Genomic DNA, 21447 nt, shown 5'->3' on the forward strand with positions numbered 1-21447 from the left:
TCTGTAGAAATTAAATTATTTTGAATTTTACTAAATTTATACTAGCGAAATTGTACAGATATCTTTTTTAAAAGAGATGTATTCATTTGCTGTTATTCCTCGACCTTTGAATAGCCTTTGTGACTAAAGAGAGGCCCTCAATAAGTAGTTGTAATATTGAAATTATTATTATTATAAAATCTAAATGGTCGGTCTTTAAAGTTGAACATTTTCATTTAGTAAAAAACTGTAAATATTTCTCAGGATCTCTGGATATTCTCTGAAATGTAAATTACAGTTAAACACATCCCTTTGCTTCTGAATACCCTATGAAGTTATAGTGAGACGTTAAATTAATCACAGCATTGCAGTAACCATGTCATCGCTCTTGAATAGCATCTGAATTACTAATGGAGCATCACATGAAACATTAAAGTGGTTGTCTAGTCTCTGAATGACATCCGTATTTTGAAACGGACGTTATGATGTCATTAATAAATAACTTAAGTGCAGAGTTATTATTTAATTATCATCTTAACACCTCTAAATTTTCTTCCTAGCTACAAATGGGCATTAAATAAATAATTACGATGACAATTATCATTCCATTGTCTCTCGTTTAGAAGGAATGATGAGCAAATACAGTTTTTGCTATAATATGTTTTTGTAATGTCTGTAGTTGAAACGAAGGATTAATTAAAATTAATATTTCCTTCTTATTATTTACTTCCGTGGCTCTTCAAACCTCAAGAGGTTTTTGTTCGCATTTTCAAGTTTCCTCCACTCTGTTCTGCAGTAATTCTCATCTTCAGTTCCTCCTACGCGATCTAAGTCCAAGGGAACTTGATCTTTCCATCTCAATTTAGGTCTGCCCAATGGTTTACGTCCAGTGGGATTTTCCTGTCATACAGATTTTAATAAGGAAGCATCTTCTTTCCTCAACGCATGACGCAACCAGCGGAGTTTTTTCCTTTTGATATTAGCAATACTGGTTCCGAAAATAAAATTGTAAACTCCCTAATATTCCTTTCTCTCCAAATGTCATCCTCATTAATAGAACCAAACATTTTACGCAATACCTTCTTACTAATGAAAGGATACCCACTGTGCCTTGTTGAAACAATAAAGAAATTATATGAAGATACAAATATAATTATAGACACCGGATTCAGAAGAACAGATACAATTAAAGCAAACACTGGGTTACGACAAGGATGCAGTTTATCGCCCACTTTATTTAATATATACAGTAGAACCCCGATTATCCGTCACCCTATTAACCGATTGCTGGATTAATCGTATGTCTTTCTCTCGCTTTTTTTTGCTGCAGAAATATATGAAGTATTGCACGTTATTTTTTTCTAGAGAGGGTTATTACAAGCCTCTTCCCTTACACAGTATGGTCTAGTGTTCGAATTGACGTACTGTATAACTTCTATATGAAATATTTTCTTAGAGTATCAAACGAACACTCATTGTGCTAAGAATCGAAAAAAAATGTAAATAACTCAATGGTTTGGGGAAAGATAAACATTGGCTCATCTCCCATCAGAATACGAGATTGGAGTGTAGAAAGTACGTAAATCTACAACACGAGACCTCCAATACTGATATCTTTCCACAGACAGCCATTACAAGGAGTTTCCTTGATCCTTAAAAATACGTCGTTGACAACCGGACTTAAATTAGTGAACTTCTGATCCACTATCTAGCATATTAAACGCAACAGCTTCAAAACCACGAAGGGAATTACGAAAGTATAAATATTATTCACTAAATTTACGAAAATCTTTTATGGTACCGGTACGGATTATCCGATTTTTTCGATTAACCGTTCAGCCCAGCCCCTTCATTACCACGGATAATAGAGGTTCTACTGTATATATAGACGACATTTTAAATAAATGGAAAGTTTTAGTGAATCCAGAAATAAGAGTAGATAATAAAGTATATATAAATAATCTTTTGTTTGCAGATGATTTAATCATAGTACAGAAAAATGAAGATGACTTACAGAAATCTTTACACGAATTAAATAAAATATGTAAATTATATGATCTAAAGATATCAGTAAGAAAAAAAACAAAGACAATGGCATTTAGAGGAAAATATCCAGTGAGATACAAAATTAGTTTAGAAAATAAAAGTAGCCTATAGAACAGGTGTCTAGTTTAAAACATTTGGGCTGTGATATTAGTTACAACATGGAAAGAGATATTGATTCTAAAATAAATAAATTTCAGACGGTATGTGGAACAATACAGAGAACGTTCAAAAATGAAGTTAGAAAAGAAACTAAAGTAAAAATGTATAAAGTTATGACAGTTCCCACAATATTGTATGGATGTGAAACTTGGGCTCCAACGAAAAAACAGAAAGATAGAATACAAACGGCGGAGATGAGGTTCCTCAGACAAGTTAAAGGGTGTACAAAACTTGATAGAATCAGAAATGAGGATATAAGAGAAGAATTAAAAGTACAGCCTTTATTGGATAAAGTCACGAATTATAGACAAAAGTGGATTGAACACATGAATGGAATGAGTAAGGAGAGATATCCATTGTTAGCAAGAAATTATCAAGCAAGAGGAAGACGTGACGTCGGGAGACTTAGAAAACGTTGGGCGGATGAATTATGAAGTCGGAACGGGCAATTGCCTAATCCTTGGAGTGATGATGATGATGATGATGATGATGATGATGATGATGATGACGACCTTCTTTTCAAAACTATTAGTTTATTTTCAATATTTTTAGTTAGAGTCCATGTTTATGCACTGTACAATAGTAATGAGTGCTTTAATTAAAGCAGAATGAAAATTTGAAGGCAATATTGATTTTAGTGCAAAAAAATGTGATTGAAGCCATTCATGTGCATCGCCTTGCTATGCTGCATAGCTTTACCTACCGCAATTAGGAAGGCGGTAGTCTGCTAGCGTTTGCGTCGAGAGAGATAGAGAGAGCAAGGCAGAGTACAACATTGCCACATCGTACTTCACGAGCACGTGCAATACAAATAGTGCAGGAGAGAAATTAAATTATCAAAAGACAATAATGACCTTAGCCGTTGATTACTGTAAGCATGACACCAAACAAACCCTCTTTCCTTCACTAACAATATTCTTAGCACGGTTCTCAATCCCACACCACATGCTTCTGCAGTCGTTTCTTGCACTTGGCAACGTTGTAGCCAGCATCAAGATGGCCGGCAGCGTTGTGCTCGTCAACGTTTTTTAAATAATTTTGCACCTTAAATACTGTTTTCCGCGCCTGTCTGTGCAATACTTGTTTTTTTACAGTCTCTTCTTCCATTTATTTATCTTACACACACAGTAAATGTTAGTTTTACTTATTCAATGTATTGAAACACTCACACGTGAACAAACGAACTCTGGAAGTACTTGTTATAGACTGATTCTGATTGGTTCTACTGTACAAGCTTGTGACGTCACATATCAGAAATGCTACGGCGCATATATAGCAGCTGACCGCCTTCCGAAATGTCGTCTAGTCTAGGTGTCGGTACCATCACCTGTCAGCAGGTGCATAACATATTGTACTGTATATCTTAAAGTAGATCTAGACCTATATGTGAATGCGAACACCTGTTGATAGGTGCGTAACTTTACTGTGCTGCGTATATTTACTTATTTTTACAATTCATTTTAATATATCAATATGCCTGGTAAATTATTAATAAGTATTTAATGAATTTCAATCTTAAGGCATATATTTTTAGTTCGCATAACTTAGTATTCATGACATCTTTTTTCTTATGTAAGAATTTAATTTCGTTTCTGATCCAAATTGTTTGAGCCATAGTTTTTGTTCTCTTAGCTGATTGGGTTTTGTTTTTAATTTTGATTTTTGCATAATTGGGTACTAAGTTTTCTTTCAAACATTGTTTGTTAAACCAAATGTTTGCGTTGGAATTGTGCAACTTAATCTTTAGGTTCAGATAGCGTTTATACAAAGTTGTCTGATTGACATTGAGTAATTTACAATTCATTTTAATATATCAATATGCCTGGTAAATACTTATTAATAGTATATTTACTTAGCATGGTTGACTAACAACGTGCGGAACAAGGAGAACAAGAGGAATACGTGAAGAAAAAAGGCAAATTCAAGGAATAAAAGCGATAGGACCTACATACAATGATTACAAGGCGAATTCCAGGAGAAGGGGAATACAAGGCGAAGATAAGGAGAATAAGAGTAATAAAAGGACAAGAAGGGAAGAAAAAAGAGGAAAAGGTGAAAACAAGTAGAACAAAGGGAAGGCAAAGAGTACCAGGTGAATACAAGGAGAAAAATGGGAATTCAAGGACAAGTGGAAGATAAGGAGAATACAAAGAAGGCAAGGAAATAGAAGAAAAAAATAAGACGAGCAGAACAAGGTGAAGAAGGGGGAGAAAAAGGGGAAGGCAATGAGTACAAAGGGGAATACAAGAAGGTGGAGGGGAATGGAAGAACAAAACATGAAGAAGAGGAGAACAAGGGGAATACAAGAACGAAAAGGAGAAGATACATAAGACAAGGGAAATACGAAGAGAGTAGGGGAAATACAAAGTGGTCCAATCAAACGGAAATATTTTAAGGCACAGAAAATGAATTAAAAGTTACTATTGCATCGATTTAATGAGTATAAATGACAAGTACATGAATAACCATTAGGTATGCAACAAGAAAAAAAAAAGTATTTCTTAAAAATTACGTTAACCACATTCTTCGAGTCTGGCCACGAACTGTTGCATAACGCCTCTCAGCATATTGACAGGCATCGCAGCGACCTCTTCTCGCATACGTTGTTTTAGGGCTGGAATTGTTCTGGGTGGATTGCCCCCAAACACCTTCGTTTTGAGATGTTCCTATAGGAAGAAATCACATACCGTTAAATCAGGTGACCTAGGCGGCCAAGCGACATCCCCTCTCCGAGAAATGACGCTGCCCGGGAACAAAGCATTCACAGCATCCATCGAAATTCTTGCGATGTGGCTTGTTGCTCCGTCCTGTTGAAACAGAGTGTTTTCATTCACTGGGAAAATGGGCGAGTTGTGGCGTAAAAAAGTTCTGTATCATTTCAACATATCGCACTGAATTAACACTCACTGCATTTCCGGCCTCATTCTCAAAAGAAGAATGGGCCGATTATTCCAGTTGATGAAACCGCGCACCATACCGTTACCTTTCGGGCATGGAGAGGTTTCTCATGACTATTGAAATCAATTAATTGCAGTTTGCAGTAACGATGAGCACATTTTAACAAAACATAGTAGAGACAAACAACTTGGTTACTAGGGAACGCGGAAATAGTGACGTCACCGCCTAAGGAGTCATAAATTGTAAAGTAAGTAGGTAGAGCAGAGACGGTTATATTCATTCTCACCCTCTCCATATGAACAGTATACTCCCATCAAATATTTCCGTTTGACTGGCCCACCTTGTACAAATGAAAATGGTAAATGCAAAAACAACAAGAGGAAGACAAGGAGAACAGGGGTAGATTAATATAAGAAAATCAACGGGAATACAAGGAGAAAAGGAGAAGAAAAGTAGTATAAGGGGACGTCAAGAGAAAAAGGAGAAACGAGGTGAAGAAAGCGAATGCAGGGACAAGGGGAAGGCAAAGAGAACAAGGGGAATACAAGGAGAAAAAGGAGAAGATATGTAGAAGAAGCGGAAGACAAGGAGTACAAGGAGAATAAAAGGAGGCCAAGGGGAATATAAGGCGAATAATGGGAAGATAGGATATCAAGGGTAATACAAAGACAATACGAGAAGACAAAAAGAGACAAAGGGGAATACAAGAACGACAAGGGTTACGTAAGGAGAACAAGTGGAATGCAAAGAGAACAATGGAAATATAAACAGAACACGGGGAATGGAAGCAAAACTACTGGAATTCGAGGAGAACGTGGAGAATACAAGGGGAACAAGTAGAAGAAAAGGTGAAAATTGGGGTTGCATTTTTACGTGACAAAATGTATTTCCATCTACATCTAATCAGAAGAAATGCCTAGTTTACACGAAAATGATTTGTCTGCATTTATTCATCTTTGAGAAATTTTCGTAATCATCATATTGTTATGTGTTAATTAGTGGTCTAAATGTTTAAATTTTTTATGCTCGACCATGCCGAAATGTAGTAATTATACACCTGGTAGCAGCCCTTTAATGGACCTCATTAAAGTACACCTATTAATTAACGTTCAGGTGTTCCACCAATCAGAAAACACCATTGCAGCAATATGAAAGCGCAAGTATCGATTATTCTCGGATATGCAATCGAAAGACAACTAGCGAAACGTCACGGAGGCTGGAAATCCAATACTGTCGCAGAAGGTTATGTTCTGTTACTATAATAATTGGCGTTAATTGTAAATAATATTCAAATAAATTCAATTTGTCATCTCGTTTTTCAATGTCTAAATCAATTTCAAGGTTATATCAAGATTAATGTTTATTTTACTCTCTAGATTATATCAAGGTCAATGACATTTGTTTCTCGGAAAAAAAAAATCAATACTTTCGCGTCTGCGCACATCTCACAATTTACGAGATATTGCACAAGGTCAGTTCCGCTCCCCAGTCAGATAAGAATAACATGAATACTTATGAATAATTTCAAGTTAGAAATATGGTCGAGCATAAAAATTCGTATGAAACTTGCCTATAATGGTAATTAAGACGTTCGTATGAAAATTATGAAACTCGCTTGCGCTCGTTTCATGAACATACTCGCGTTGTAATTACTACAATTATAGGCTCGTTGCATAATGTACTATTAACATTTTAAATTCTAAATTTGTAGTATTTATTTAACTGCTACATTGACTCTTATGGCATGATATTATCATATATTTTATCTTGTCTACATTTGTTGATAACACGGCATTGATTCCCTCCTGGATTAAGAATTCTGTTCATCACGTGCTTCCTTCTTTTGCGTTCCGAAACGGCACAAGGAAGAACACTATGTATGTTGTTTAAACCTTATTATTTCTCGAAAGTTTAAGCTTTACGGTATTTGTAAGTGAGAGGAAACGTTAAGGAAAATTATTGATCTCAAAAAGACAAAGTATATGATTATGTCTCGTGACCAGAATATTATACAAAATGGATATATAAAAATTGGAGATTTATCCTTCGAAGAGGTGGAAAAATTCAAATTTCTTAGAGCAACAGTAACAAATATAAATGACACTCGGGAGGAAATTAAACGCAGAATAAATATGGAAAATGCGTGTTATTATTCGGTTGAAAAAGTCTGCTGTCAAAAAATCTTAAAGTTAGAATTTAGAACACAGTTATATTACCGGTTGTTCTGTGTGGTTGTGAAACTTGGACTCTCACTTTGAGAGAGGAACAGAGATTAAGAGTGTTCAAGAATAAGGTTCTTAGGAAAATATTTGGGGCTAAGAGGGTTAAAGTTACAGGAGAATGGAGAAAGTTACACAACGCAGAACTGCACGCTTTGTATTCTTCACCTGACATAATTAGGAACATTAAATCCAGACGTTTGAGATGGGCAGGACATGTAACACGTGTGGGCGAATGAAGAAATGCATATAGAATGTTAGTTGGGAGGCCGAAGGGAAAAAGACCTTTGGGGAGGCCAAAACGTAGATGGGAGGATAATATTAAAATGGATTGGAATGAGGTGGGATATGATGATAGAGACTGGATTAATTTTGCACAGGATAGGGACCGATGGCGGGCTTATGTGAGGGCGGCAATGAACTTCTGGGTTCCTTAAAAGCTATTTGTAAATAAAGTAAGTAATTGTTCAGAGATCTTGTCATATAGTGTTTGAATAACCTCTGGTTAAAGCGAAGTGGAAACCTAAAAATTTCAATTAACCCTTAAATTGTCAAAACTTCTTTTCTCACACTAGTTTATTAAACCTTGTCGGACTGTAAAGAAAACAACTATCGCAATGTCTATATTTTATGTGTTGTACAATATTATAGTATTGTGAAACTTTAATTTTCCTACCAATTTTTTTCTATTGTTCTATTAAAATTATAGCATACTAGTGGCTTGTGCAGCAAATGCTGCAAAATAAGTTCAATAGACGTTCAATTAACATTTTTCAGATTTATTTTCAATGAAGAATACCAGACATTCGGAAAGTTATTTGCTTCCATAACAATGAAAGATACTCTCTCTTGAGCCAATACTGGAGAGAACCACGCATATAAATATCTACACCACACCACCATTAAATATATGAAAAAGACCCAACCCCACTTGATTAATAACTATAAAAATATTTGATTTTTAATAATATTATTATTCTACGTTTTATAGCTTTCAGTAACATATATTATATATATTCTATATAGCAGCCACTCAGTAAAATATAGAAATCAAAATCTAATTTAAGTTATTCTCTACATCTACTTATATAACCCCAAAACGTTTCACTTTCATATCATCAGTATAGCATTAATATGTATAATTAATGAAAAATAGTCACATCATGGCATTAACTACAATAATATTTTATTTCTAATGGTAATAATGTCATCAAACAACCTCAAGTTTTGTAGTTTTTAATATCCAATACACAGCTGTACCCAGAAAATTACACACCACAGACCTGTAAATTATTTTTAGTAAGTTAAGTTTTTAATAACCAATTTAATTTTAGCTCTAAATATGTCAGCATTCTTACAGATCATGGCCTTCGTGTAATATTGTTTACTGTAGTATGTGTTTTGTTTTATTCTGAAATGCAACACGACCGACTTGATGCTCGCTTCGCTTCTCCTTTACAAAAAAAGCGAAGGTACTATCAAGTCGGCCGTGAATGGTATTAGCTAGTTCTCAAAAATGACGACAGATGGATTTTGGAAAATAGGAAAATTATGTTTAAAAATTGACATTTCACTGAAAACTACTATTTTTCCGAAAAACTTTGAGTTCCAAGCTTCAAAATGAGGGGTCATTTATTAAAATCCGTCCAGCCGTTTTCCCGTAATGTCCATTACCAGTTCAAATTATATATACGAGTATATATAGATAGCTTATTAACTTGTTGTATTCTGTAGGATACTTTGTCAAGTTAAAGGTTAAGGAAATTTTACCATCAATTCATTATCTTTGGCAAGCTCTATAGTTGAAAGGACTATAGAAAATGACGAATCGCTGTCAAAAGTATAACTACGAACATTCTCATTCTTCATACGGCATACTTTCGAGTTAATTAAGCCTTCTGTCCTACCCAGAAAACTCTTCCATCTCCCTTAGTTACGAATATTGTCCGAATATCCTTTGGTGTCTACCAGACGCACTTAAATTCTTTAAAGAGATGTACCGTTAAAGATAGGTCGGCTTTAGTGTTAAATTCCACTTCTGCAGAAATATTTCAGCTACTGTTAATAAATCCTTTCTGTAGTCCAGTGGCTGTGAAATGACAGTAAATTAGTGTTGTTATTATGTCATACGTGTTGACTAACAACTAGGAACCGCAGCTCCATAATACAGTTCTCTTCTCAACAATGAGAGCTCCAGCTGTTTACACACGCGGTCTCTGGTTTAGTCCATACATAATCTTGCTATAATAGCCGCATAACATCTATTTTATGGTGTTATAAAATTCAACTATTCATGTATAGTATGACTCAACTATTCTGATGGTGACGTCATTTCGAGAATTATATTTATTGGAGGTAAACGACAGGTCAAACGGTTTATATTATGAACTGCAGGAATACAAAATAGTAGTCGAGAGACGCTAAATTAGTACATTATGTAACGAGCCTATAATGATAGTAATTAAGACGCAAGTATGTATATTTATGAAACGAGCGCAAGCGAGTTTCATAATATTCATACGAGCGTCTTAATTACCATTATAAGCAAGTTTCATACGACTTTCTATGCTCGACCATATTTCTAACTTGGAATTATTCAGATGTATACATTTTATTTGTATCTGACAAGATCGGAAGTGACCTTGTTCTAGGTCGTGAATTGTGAGATGTGCGCAGAAGCGAAAGTATTGATCTTTTTCCGAGGAACAATAATGTCATTGACCTTGATGTAATCCCGTTAAACTTGCTATATAGCCTTGATTATTGAATTCAACATTGAAAAAGGAGATGACAAATTGAATTTACTTGAATATTATTTACAATTAACGCTAATTATTATAGTAACAGAACATAACCTTCTGCGACAGTATTGGATTTCCAGCCTCCGTGACTTTTCGCAAATTCTCTTTCGATTGCATATCCGAGAATAATCGATACTTGCGGTTTTGTAACGGTACAAAGCTGACTTGTCATTGGCTGAACACCTGTAAGCTGAGTTGTCATTGGCTGAACACCTGTACTTTAATGAGTAGGTGTACTTTAATGACATGCATTGAAGGACTGCTACCATGTGTATAATTACTACATTTCGGCATAGTCGGGCATAAATGATTGTATTGCTAGGGATGTCAGTAAATGAATCAGTATAGAGCAAGAAAGTTGAGATTTTAAGTGAAACCAATATAACAAAAAAAATGTTATTTGAATGTTGTAAGTAAATAATTTGATTTAAACAAATAGAATTCGATAGCAAAATGGATTAATGCGATTCTTTTGTTATCTATGAATGAATGATAAGCTGAGAATTCCAATTAAAATGTCTTTTCCATATTTTTTATTATCATAAGACACAGGTAAAGCACTGAATTTAAATATTATAGGGCCGTATCATAGACTTTTTAACGCGGGCTTCCGGTGATGATCAGCGTTTTTCGTATTCATAAACCAGTGTTAGCGATAGGATATGATTTGAATTCTGTACTAGTAACCAGTGGATAGCCGAGGCTAGCTTAGTACGCTCGTAGCTCGTGCTGCGAAAAGTCTATGAATAGCACCCATAATGTTTTATTTTCAAGAGGATTTTCAATCATTTTACTTGAAGTATGTAAAGAGATAGATTTGGAAGTAAATACCGAAAAAAGTATATCATTGTCTCTCGTGACCAGAATATTGTACGAAATGGAAATATAAAAAATTGAAATTTTATCCTTTGAAAAGGTGGGAAAGTTTAAATACCTTGGAGCAACAGTAACAACATATAAAAGACATCGGGACGAAATTAAACGCAGAATAAATATGGGAAATGCCTGTTATTATTCGGTTGAGAAGCTTTTATCATTCAGTCTGCTATCATAAAAGCTGAAAGTTACAATTTAAAAACAGTTATATTACCGGTTGTTCTGTATGGTTGTGAAACTTGGACTGTCACTTTGAGAGAGGATTAGAGGCTAAGGGTGTTCGAGAATATGGTGCTTAGGAAGATATTTGGAGCTAAGAGGGGTGTAGTTGCAGGAGAATGGAGAAGCTTTCACAACGTAGAACTGCACGCATTATATTTTTCACCTGACATAATTAGGCATATTAAATCCAGACGTTTGTGATGGACAGGACATGTAGCACGTATGGGCGAATCCAGAAATGCAAGTAGAGTATTAGTTGGGAGGCCGGAGGGAAAAAGACCTTTGGGAAGACCGAGACGTAGATAGGAGGATAATATTAAAATGGATATTTATGGGAGGTGGGATATGATGATAGAGACTGGATTAATCTTGCTCAGGATAGGGACCTATGACGGTCTTATGTGAGGGCGGCAGTGAACCTCCGTGTTCCTTAAAAGCCATTTTAAGTAAGTAAGATTGTAAGATTTTAAATTAGTAAATTATAGTAATATATAGAAAGACAGATCTGCAAGGGAAAGGAAATCAATTATTTTTATCAAATGTTAACATGATAAAATATATGAACGGATCCTCAGGTGAAATGGTAATCAATTAATTTAGCTATGTAATATTCAAATATACGTATTAATATTTGAATGTAGGATTTGGAGAATTCTGAGTTTATAGTTGAATGTTAAGATGCAACATTGTGATATTGGAATAAAATAAATACTACGGCATTCGATAAGTAATGACAACAGTGCTGTAAAATTCAGTGCTCCTAGCGGTGACCATTGAAATCTTGTACTACGTAATAGAGCAGCGATTGTTTCATAAATTTGCAGTATTGAGAGTCTCGAAGTAGCCATATTTTTAAAATACAGTGGCTGTTTCTGATTTGTAGTAAACAATACAGATCTAAAGGTATGAACAAAGGTGCTTCATAAAAATCAAAATTTAAAGAGAAAAACATGCAACTCAGTGCTTTAGAGCATTACAAGAAGCCTGTGGGAGAGAAGTCCTACCATACTGAACTATCGCAAGTTGGGTGGAAGCGAGGCATTCGCTTTCAATCAAGAGTTGACATCCGAAGAGCTTAAATTGACCAGTGACGGAAATATTCAGAAATGCTGCTGCAGATGGAGTCTACCATCTTCCAAGAATTTGGAAATGTATTGTTGACGTTGCATGAGACTATATTTGAAGGACGTAGTGTCAAAAGTAACCTAAATAAATTTAATGTGAAATAGTAACTATCTTCTCGTTACTTTTCGAATGCCCTAGTACATTGCAAAGTTTCAATATTTTGAGTTTAAATGTAACTCAGTAATTTTTTGAGTGCAATGTTGTGATATATCAATTAGGTAAATAAAGTGTGAAGTCTAATAATGATGTTAAATAAATAAATTCTTATGAACTTGGTAAGCTTTAAGATTTAAAACATATATCGGAGTGTAATGCATATCCTAACATTGTCGCTGGCGCATTCCTTCTATTGTGTCTTTTAATCTCGTGCCTATCTGGGGATAAAATGTCCAGGAGTGCAAGTAATGTTTCTTTCTGATGGACAGATAATTTTGCGCAAGTTACATGATGAATTTTTGTATCGGTTTTTGAGTTCATTATTAACAAAATAACTGACTTCTGTTTTAAAATACAGAATGAAGGGAAATGACCTTGACGTCGTGACCAACATAGACTGACTAAACTTTAGTTTGATAGTGTAATAAATTACTTTAAAGCCCTCTAAACGGAGTTATTGTGGTGGATTTCGTTCCTTTATTATTTCTAATTTGTGAGGTGTGTACATTACAGGGGGTGATGCGTGCCAAATGGCACAGCAGGGTGGCACCATTCATATCACAAAACAAGTCACTCTCTCTTTTGTATTCTTCTTTACTTGACAAGTGGTGGAGCGGGCAAGGGAGGGCGAAGTTGAGGGGGGATATAAAATCAAGCAAGTTACGATACACATAAAAACACTAAACTTTATTGTTCACAATAACAGTCAAGCCAAAATCTCGTCCCTTCTCCGCCCTCCCCCTTTCCTTCAGAAACCGATACTAAGGCAAATAGCATTGAAAAAAAATTAAAATATATGTATTAGAGCTGAATCAATGTTTGAACTTGCGAGAAGGAATGGGGAGAGAGGGTTTGTAAAATTCTTATTTCATCCACGCAACCAAGAAACAAGAGTCGTAAAATTTTTAAATTATTTGAATACAAGGTCATATTTCCTGCCTCTAAATCGTGAATGAATATACATGTGAAGGAATTAATATATATGTTAGAGACCGAGGTAATATAATCAGAAATTCTATCGCATAAACCCAGCAATAATTGTGTCTTTTATGATAGTGTATATTTACACATCCAATAGTTCATTAATCATTCAGAGTAAAAATCTGTGTAATGAACATGTCTAATCTTTCATGGTTCAAAATATATTTTATGTTGCAAGCCTTTTACTGAATATATTTGTGCATTGGTTTTCTATATTAATAATAGAATTCATATCCTAAAGAGGGCGAAGGATTTTCTGTGTTCGGAATTTGGTAAGAGAGAAGTTTTATATAATATTCTTATTGAATTTGGTATTCCCAAGAAACTATTTCGATTAACTAAAATGTTTTTCAGTAAAACGTACAGCAGGGCCCGTATAGGCCAGTTTCTCTCTGATGCTTTTCCAATTCACTGCGGGCTAAAGCAAGGAGATGCACTATCACCTTTAGTTTTTAACTATGATCTACAATCTGCCATTAGGAAAGTCCAAGATAACAGACAGGGTTTGGAATTAAACGGGTTACATCAGCTGTTTGTTTATGCGGATGACGTGAATATGCTAGGAGAAAAACCACTAACTATTAGGAAACACGAGGTAATTTTACTCGAAGCAAGTAAGGAGATAGATTTCGAAGTAAACCCCGAAAATAAAACATAGTATATGATTATGTCTCGTGACCAGGATATAGTACGAAATAGAAATATGAAAATTGCAAATATTATCCCTTGATGAAATGGAAAAATTCAAATATCTTGGAGCAACTGTAACAAATATAAATGACACTCGGAAGGAAATTAGACGGAGAATAAATATGGAAAATGCCTGTTATTATTCGGTTGAGAAGCTTTTGTCATCTAATCTGCTGTCAAAAAATCTGAAAGTTAGAATTTATAAAACAGATATATTACCGGTTGTTCTGTATAATTGTGGAACTTGGACTTTTAATTTGAGAGAGGAAAAGATGTTATGAGTGTTTGATAATAAGATGTTTTAAGAAAATATTTGGGGCTAAGAGGGATGAAGTTACAGGAGAATGGAGAAAGTTACACAACACACAACTGCACGTATTTTATTCTTCACCTGACATAATTAGGAACATTAAATCCAGACGTTTGAGATGGAAATTGCATGTAGCACGTATGGGTGCATCCAGAAATGCATATAGAGTGTTAGTTGGAAGATTGAGGAAAAAAATACATTTGGGAAGACGAGATATAGATGGGAGAATAATATTAAAGTGGATTTAAGGGAGGTGGGTTATAATACTAGGGACTGGATTATTCTTGCTCAGAATTGGGGCCGATGACGAGCTTATGTGAGGGCGGCAATGAACCTCCGGGTTCCTTAAAAGCCATTTATAAGCAAGTAAGAGTTCCGGTTAAAAACAGTTTTATTCTACAGGATAAATGAAAAAATAGCATAAAATTCATCTTAATATGTCCAAGGGATGATCAGGACATGTCCTACACATTTCCTATTTATTGATGGAATTACAATACAGAATCGAAATTTTAATATATCTAGTCTCTTCGTCAAAGATTAGAGTTCATATCAGAAAATACATGCTACGAATTTTATGGTAAAACAATATTGTAACTTCTATGGATATATTAGAACATACATATATCATTATCCACAACCAACTACGGAGTTCTTTCAAGAATGATCGCTGGAGAAATGCTAAGGATGCAAAAATATGACCTGATGATAGAAGAAGTTAGAAAAAGATGAACAACTAAATACAGAAACTATTTCAATAAATGATAAAGAAGTTCTCTGATCGCCGGTTGAAGTGTACCGATAGCTAGAACAAAGTTTTGGAAAGGAAACATTATTTGAATCTTTATGAGTTAAGTAATGTTCAAGATAAATCGACGGTCCAGTTTAACTCAAAATTTAAAGTTTAGAGAAACCTGCATTTTAAACTTCATGTTACTGTGAAACATCGAAGGATTGTTGAAATGACTCCAGATTAATGATGTTTGATATATTATTTTCAAATTAGAGTGTGTTAATTGGATTTTTCATAGCAATATGAAGCTTTCAAATTCGGTTTTCTCAAAACTTTAAATTTTGTGTTATTTCCCTTTTGAACTGGGCCGGATCAAGTTTTAATATCGTAAGTACAATAGGAATTAAAGAGACAAATAGGAATGAGAAACTCAGAGGACCTTAAACATTTTCAACAAAAGAGTCAGAGAAACAGAAAAGATAAAAGAAAGAAAGGATGGGGATTAAAACTGGAAGAAAATACAGACAGAAAGAAACAAAGATAGAAAGAAAAAGAAGAATAGAAGAAAGAAAGAACTAAACAAAGAAAGGTAGGAAGGAAGAAAGGAAGAAATAAAGAAAGCAAGAAAGGAAGAAAAAGGAAGAGAAAGTAAGAAAGAAAGGGAGAAAAGAAAGAGAGAAAGAAGAGAAGAAAGGAAGACAAAAAGAAAGGAACAAACAGAGAAAGGAAGGAAAAAGAAACAAACAAAAAAGCAAAAAAGAAAGAAAGAAAAGAAGAAAGAAAGAAAGAAAAAGAAACAAACGAAGAAAAGAGGAAGAAAAAAAGCAAAAAGAAAGGAAGAATGAAATAAAGAAAAAAGAGAAAGAAGGAAATAAAAAAGAAATGAGGAATAAAAGAAAGAATGAAAAAAAGAAAACATAAAGGAAGAAAACAGAAAGAAACAAACAAAAAGAGAAAGAAAGGAAGGAAAACAAAGAAAGTAAATATAGAACGAGGCAAGAAATAAAGAAAGAAAATTAATTAAGAAGAAAAGAATGGTATGAAGAAATAAAGGAAGGAAAAAATTGATACCAGTCAAAAAGAGAAAGATAAAAGTGATTTATATGTGTGTGTGCGTGTGTGCGTGTGCGTGTGCGTGTGTGGAGGGAATGAGGGGGCATAAAATTGATTTGACTAGTTTCAATAATCTCGTCTGAAATCATGTTGGGTGGACCAAATATAATTTCTGTTTTATGTTCAAATAGGCCTATATATTCATTAGCCATACTAAAGGCTTTTAATGAACATTTCAAATATTAATATTTTCTACGTGTGTGTGTTTCTATGTGGGGGTGGGAGGTGGACATATATGTGTATGTAAATCAAATGTAGGCTAAAATATTTCATTTTCGTACATTATTAATTAGCTTAAAGTACTGAAATTTCAAAGAAAATTAAATTTCTTCTTCAGTTGTAAGTGGAAGTTTCTCTGGACATATTTCGTGTTATATCAGATCCATAATTAACTATAGTGCCTATCGCTATTATATTATGTGATACTCTCATGACTAAATTGCCATGAAATTGATCAGAGTTGTTTTATACGTATTATAGTAATGAGTTTTGAAATAATATTCTGGGGAAATTCCACAGATAGTAACATTATATTCCTACTACAAAAAAGAGTAATTGGAATAATAGTAGGTGCTAGAACTAGGGAATCGTGTAGGATCATTTTCAAAAAATTACAAATAATGCCCATGGCTTATCAGTATATTTTTTCACTAATAATCTTCCTCGTATGTAATCGTAGAAACTTTGTAACTAATTCAACAGTTCATAGCATAAATACGTGTAAAATTACTTTCATACTCCATCGGCAAGTCTATCATGTTATCAAAAATAAGTGCGTTATATGGCAGTAAAAATTGTTAATATTGATTTATTGATAAAAACAGTCGTGGTACCACAGATACATAGATAAAGTCAAAAAAAAAAAAAAAAAAAAGAGAAACAAGGTAAACAAACAAGCTAAAATACTATATCAACACTAGTTTCCATAAATTCATTTATATCGTAAAAAGGGTTTTGATTAGCCAGTCACGAATAACACACCTAAATCTGTTAAAATTAGCAATATGTGTACTATAAGCAAGTTTATTAAACATAGACAAAGCAAATTGATGTAAGCCATTGTTTGGACTTGGCTAATCGAACGCTAGGGGCCACAAGGTGGTAATTACTACCATAATGATAAATCTCGCTATGCGGATAATAACTATTTAAATTTGACTTAATTTTCATCAAACAATGGAAAATATACAAATTCACAACAGTTAATATTCTTTCAGAAATAAACAAAGGTCTGCAGTGAGCATCAAAATCAGAATCAGTCAAAATGCGGATTGCCTTTTTTTTTTTTCTTGCAAAAGAAGTACTTGATCAATTTTCTCACAATTTCCCCACAAATTAATAAAATAAGTAGTAATACTAATCTAGTCTTTCAGGTAAGGCTCCCTGTAAAGCAAATTTGAATAATTTCAAGGGAAAAATTGTTCCGGGGTCGGGTATCGATCCCGGGACCTCTGGTTGAACGTACCAGCGCTCTTTCCAACTGAGCTACCCGGGAACTCCACCCGACACCGTCTCAACCTTTCCCTTTATATCCAGACAACTGGCGTGGGCTGACGAAACGCCAGAGACCCACATCGAGTGCACACAAACTCTGTGAGTGCTTGGAATTGTGATTTTCTGTTAACGTACACAGTGACGTATATATTATGCAAATCTAGTCTTTCAGGTAAGGCTCCCTGTAAAGCAGATTTGAAAATTTCAAGGTAAAAATTGTTCCGGGGCCGGGTATCGATCCCGGGACCTCTGGTTGAACGTACCAGCGCTCTTTCCAACTGAGCTACCCGGCAACTCCACCCGACACCGTCTCAACCTTTCCCTTTATATCCACACAACTCGCGTGGGCTGACGAAACGCCAGAGACCCACATCGAGTGCACACAAACTCTGTGTGTGCTTGGAATTCTGGTTTTCTGTTAACGTACACAGTGACGTACATATTATGCAATTCTAGTCTTTCAGGTAAGGCTCCCTGTAAAGCAGATTTGAATAATTTCAAGGGAAAAATTGTTCCGGTGCCGGGTATCGATCCCGGGACCTCTGGTTGAACGTACCAGCGCTCTTTCCAACTGAGCTACCCGGGAACTCCACCCGACACCGTCTCAACCTTTCCCTTTATATCCACACAACTTGTGTGGGCTGACGAAACGCCAGAGACCCACATCGAGTGCACACAAACTCTGTGTGACTTGAAATTGTGGTTTTCTGTTAACGTACACAGTGACGTACATATTATGCAAATCTAGTCTTTTAGGTCAGGAAAGAGCGCTGGTACGTTCAACCAGAGGTCCCGGGATCGATACCCGGCCCCGGAACAATTTTTCCCTTGAAATTATTCAAGTAGTAATACTATTAAAAAGGTAAAATGCGAGGTTTTAAGAAATTCTTTACGTACAAGGTATCTCAGTCTCCTTAATAAATATATTACTCTTGACAATCTAATACACAGGTCATTAACATGACCTTCCCATGTCAACTTATTATAGCCTCCCTACGGATAAAAAAATGAAACTCAAAACATAAGATTAGTAAGGCCAATTTAAAGAAGTACCTACAACTTGCTCACCCTCCTATTCTGTAGGTGAATTTATGAATTCAACAACGCTTCATGAAATTGATACTAAAACTTTGTGTTGTACTAGTAAACTATATTGTAAAACTCTTCTGTATATATTTAAATTAGACTGTGACTATAATTAAGACTTTGTATTACTGTTAAGATTCTTTTTCTTTTGACATGTTCCATATTCTAGGTGAAGCAATGTACGAATATCATGGAAATTTAAATACAATACAATACAATACAGTACAATAGCACGGGGCACGTCACCAAATATAAAATAAACCGCAAAATGAATAAGAACACCCACAATTGAGAGAATATTTTTACTATCCGTAAAGCTTACTGTCGTTGGTTACACCGTTATTCGAGGGAGGTCTTCAATTATCGACGGCCCAGTTTAACTGAAAATTTAAAGTTTAGATAAACCTGCATTTTAATTATTCATGTTGCTGTGAAACATCGAAGGATACACTTCCTATACACGTCACATCAACCATTTGCCAAACACAGTTGTCACATTGACTGCGGCAAATGTAAAACACTCGCACTTAACGTTCCCATTACTTATTTCACACACCAAAAATGGTGATGCGGACTTTTACATTATCTTTGTCTTTAACAGTTCCCCCCCCCCCCTTCCTTCTGTTTCTTCCTTTCTGTCCTGCCTTCTTCTTTGTTTTTCTTTCCTTTTCTCCTTTATTTCTTTCTTCCAACCTTCCTTTCTTTCTTCCATTTCTCTCGTTGTGGCAATCTGTTATTCTTCAGTATGCCAATACACTCCTGAAACTAAGATTATTAGCAAATAATGAGAACATTCATATTCTCCAACACTATTAAGCCTAAAGAGTAAATTTGATATCAACTGAGAAAAATATGATAGTTGCAGAGTTTTAGGATAGGCATACTATTTTTGTTACTTATCTTTTCTTCTTCTTCTTCTTTTTCTTCTTCTTCTTCTTCTTGTTTTGCCTATATATAGTGCAGTTTTCAAACCCCGACCACAAGCATTACTCATAGGGGATTAACTTTTTAAATCTATTTTTTGTTTTACTATTTAATGTGACCAATGTTGTTTAATGTTTTTAATATTTACAGCATTGTTTAATGTATAAATTAGTTTTTGATGTAGTTAATATGTATTCTTGTAATAAATTATATATAAAAAAGAGCCGATGTGAATCAATTTTCTCTTAGAAACGATGACTGCAACATAGCCTATTATAGTAGTATATTGAAAAAATAATCGAAAGTAGCCGTAATGTACATATGAGGTGCTCACGGCGGCGGGCAGGAATCAGGCGTGCCCTGGGCGAGGTGTGCATGTATCGGGCAGGCAAGGAGTTCAGTGGCGGCCGCTCAGTCGCTAATCTTCTAGTGAAAGTGTTCTTAACCTGGGGTCCTTGGATTAGATTCAGGGAGTCCGTGAAATTCACATTAAAAATACGTATTTAAACGTAAGAAGCAGAAGCGCATCTAAAATTGTTTTTCATTTTTTTTTTTCGAAGGGTTCCATGACTCAAAAAAGATTAAGAATCACCATGCTAGGAAGAAACAAAGGAAGAAAGGAAATAAGGATTCAAAGGAAGAAATAAAGTAACAAAAGAAGAAAGAAAGAGATAAACAAAGACAAGTGAAGAAAGAAAAAAAGAATAAAGAAATAAAAATGAAGAAGAGGGCAAGGAAAAAGGGAGAGAGAATGAATAAAGGGAGGATGGAAGGAAGGAAAAAAATTATTAATAACGGAAGAAAGTAGAGAAGAGAGAGAGTAAGGAATGTAGAAAGAAAAGGAGAATGGAAGGAAGGAAGAAATAAAGAAAAAAAGAAAAGAAAATATGAAGAAAGAAGGAGTGATGCGACAGGCTCATGTCAATAGATTTATTGGCATGTACATGGGTGAAGAGGGTGAAACCTAAAAAGTAGAACTTGTTTTGTAAAGCACGTACGGTAAAAAGACCCGTGCATTGCATTGGATTTAAGGTCAAATTCTGATAGTGTAGTGCATTTTTATGTATACAGTAATATTGCTGAATAAATCCATCTATCTACTGTAAAATAACTCATGCGGGACAAAATTCCGGCACACCGGCGACGCTGATATAACTCGGCAGTTGCAAGAGTTGTTAAATGAAGCACAATTTTTAAGAAGAAGTGAAGATAGGAAAGGGAAGATAGAAAGTAAGGTAAATGATAGGAAGGAAGAAGTGAAACAAAGAAAGAAAAGACGAAAGAAAGTAAGAAATGAAGACTAAGATGAAGAAAGAAAATAAAATAAAAAGAAATAAACGATAAAAAAGAGAAATGGAAGAAAGAAAGGAAAGTTGGAAGGAAGAAATAAAGGAGAAAAGGAAAGAAAAAGGAAGAAGAAGGAAGGACACAAAGGAAGAAACTGAAGGAAGGGGGGGGAAACTGTTAAAGACAAAGATAATTTAAAAGTCCGCATCACCGTTTTTGGCGTGTGAAATAAGTAATGGGAACGTTAAGTGCGAGTGTTTTACATTTGCCGCAGTCAGTGTGACAACTGTGTTTGAAAAGTGGCTGATGTGACGTGTATAGGAAGTGGCACCATTTTTGTAACATTAG

Source organism: Periplaneta americana, chromosome 2, assembly GCF_040183065.1.
Source record: "Periplaneta americana isolate PAMFEO1 chromosome 2, P.americana_PAMFEO1_priV1, whole genome shotgun sequence".
Taxonomy (NCBI): Eukaryota; Metazoa; Arthropoda; class Insecta; order Blattodea; family Blattidae; genus Periplaneta; species Periplaneta americana.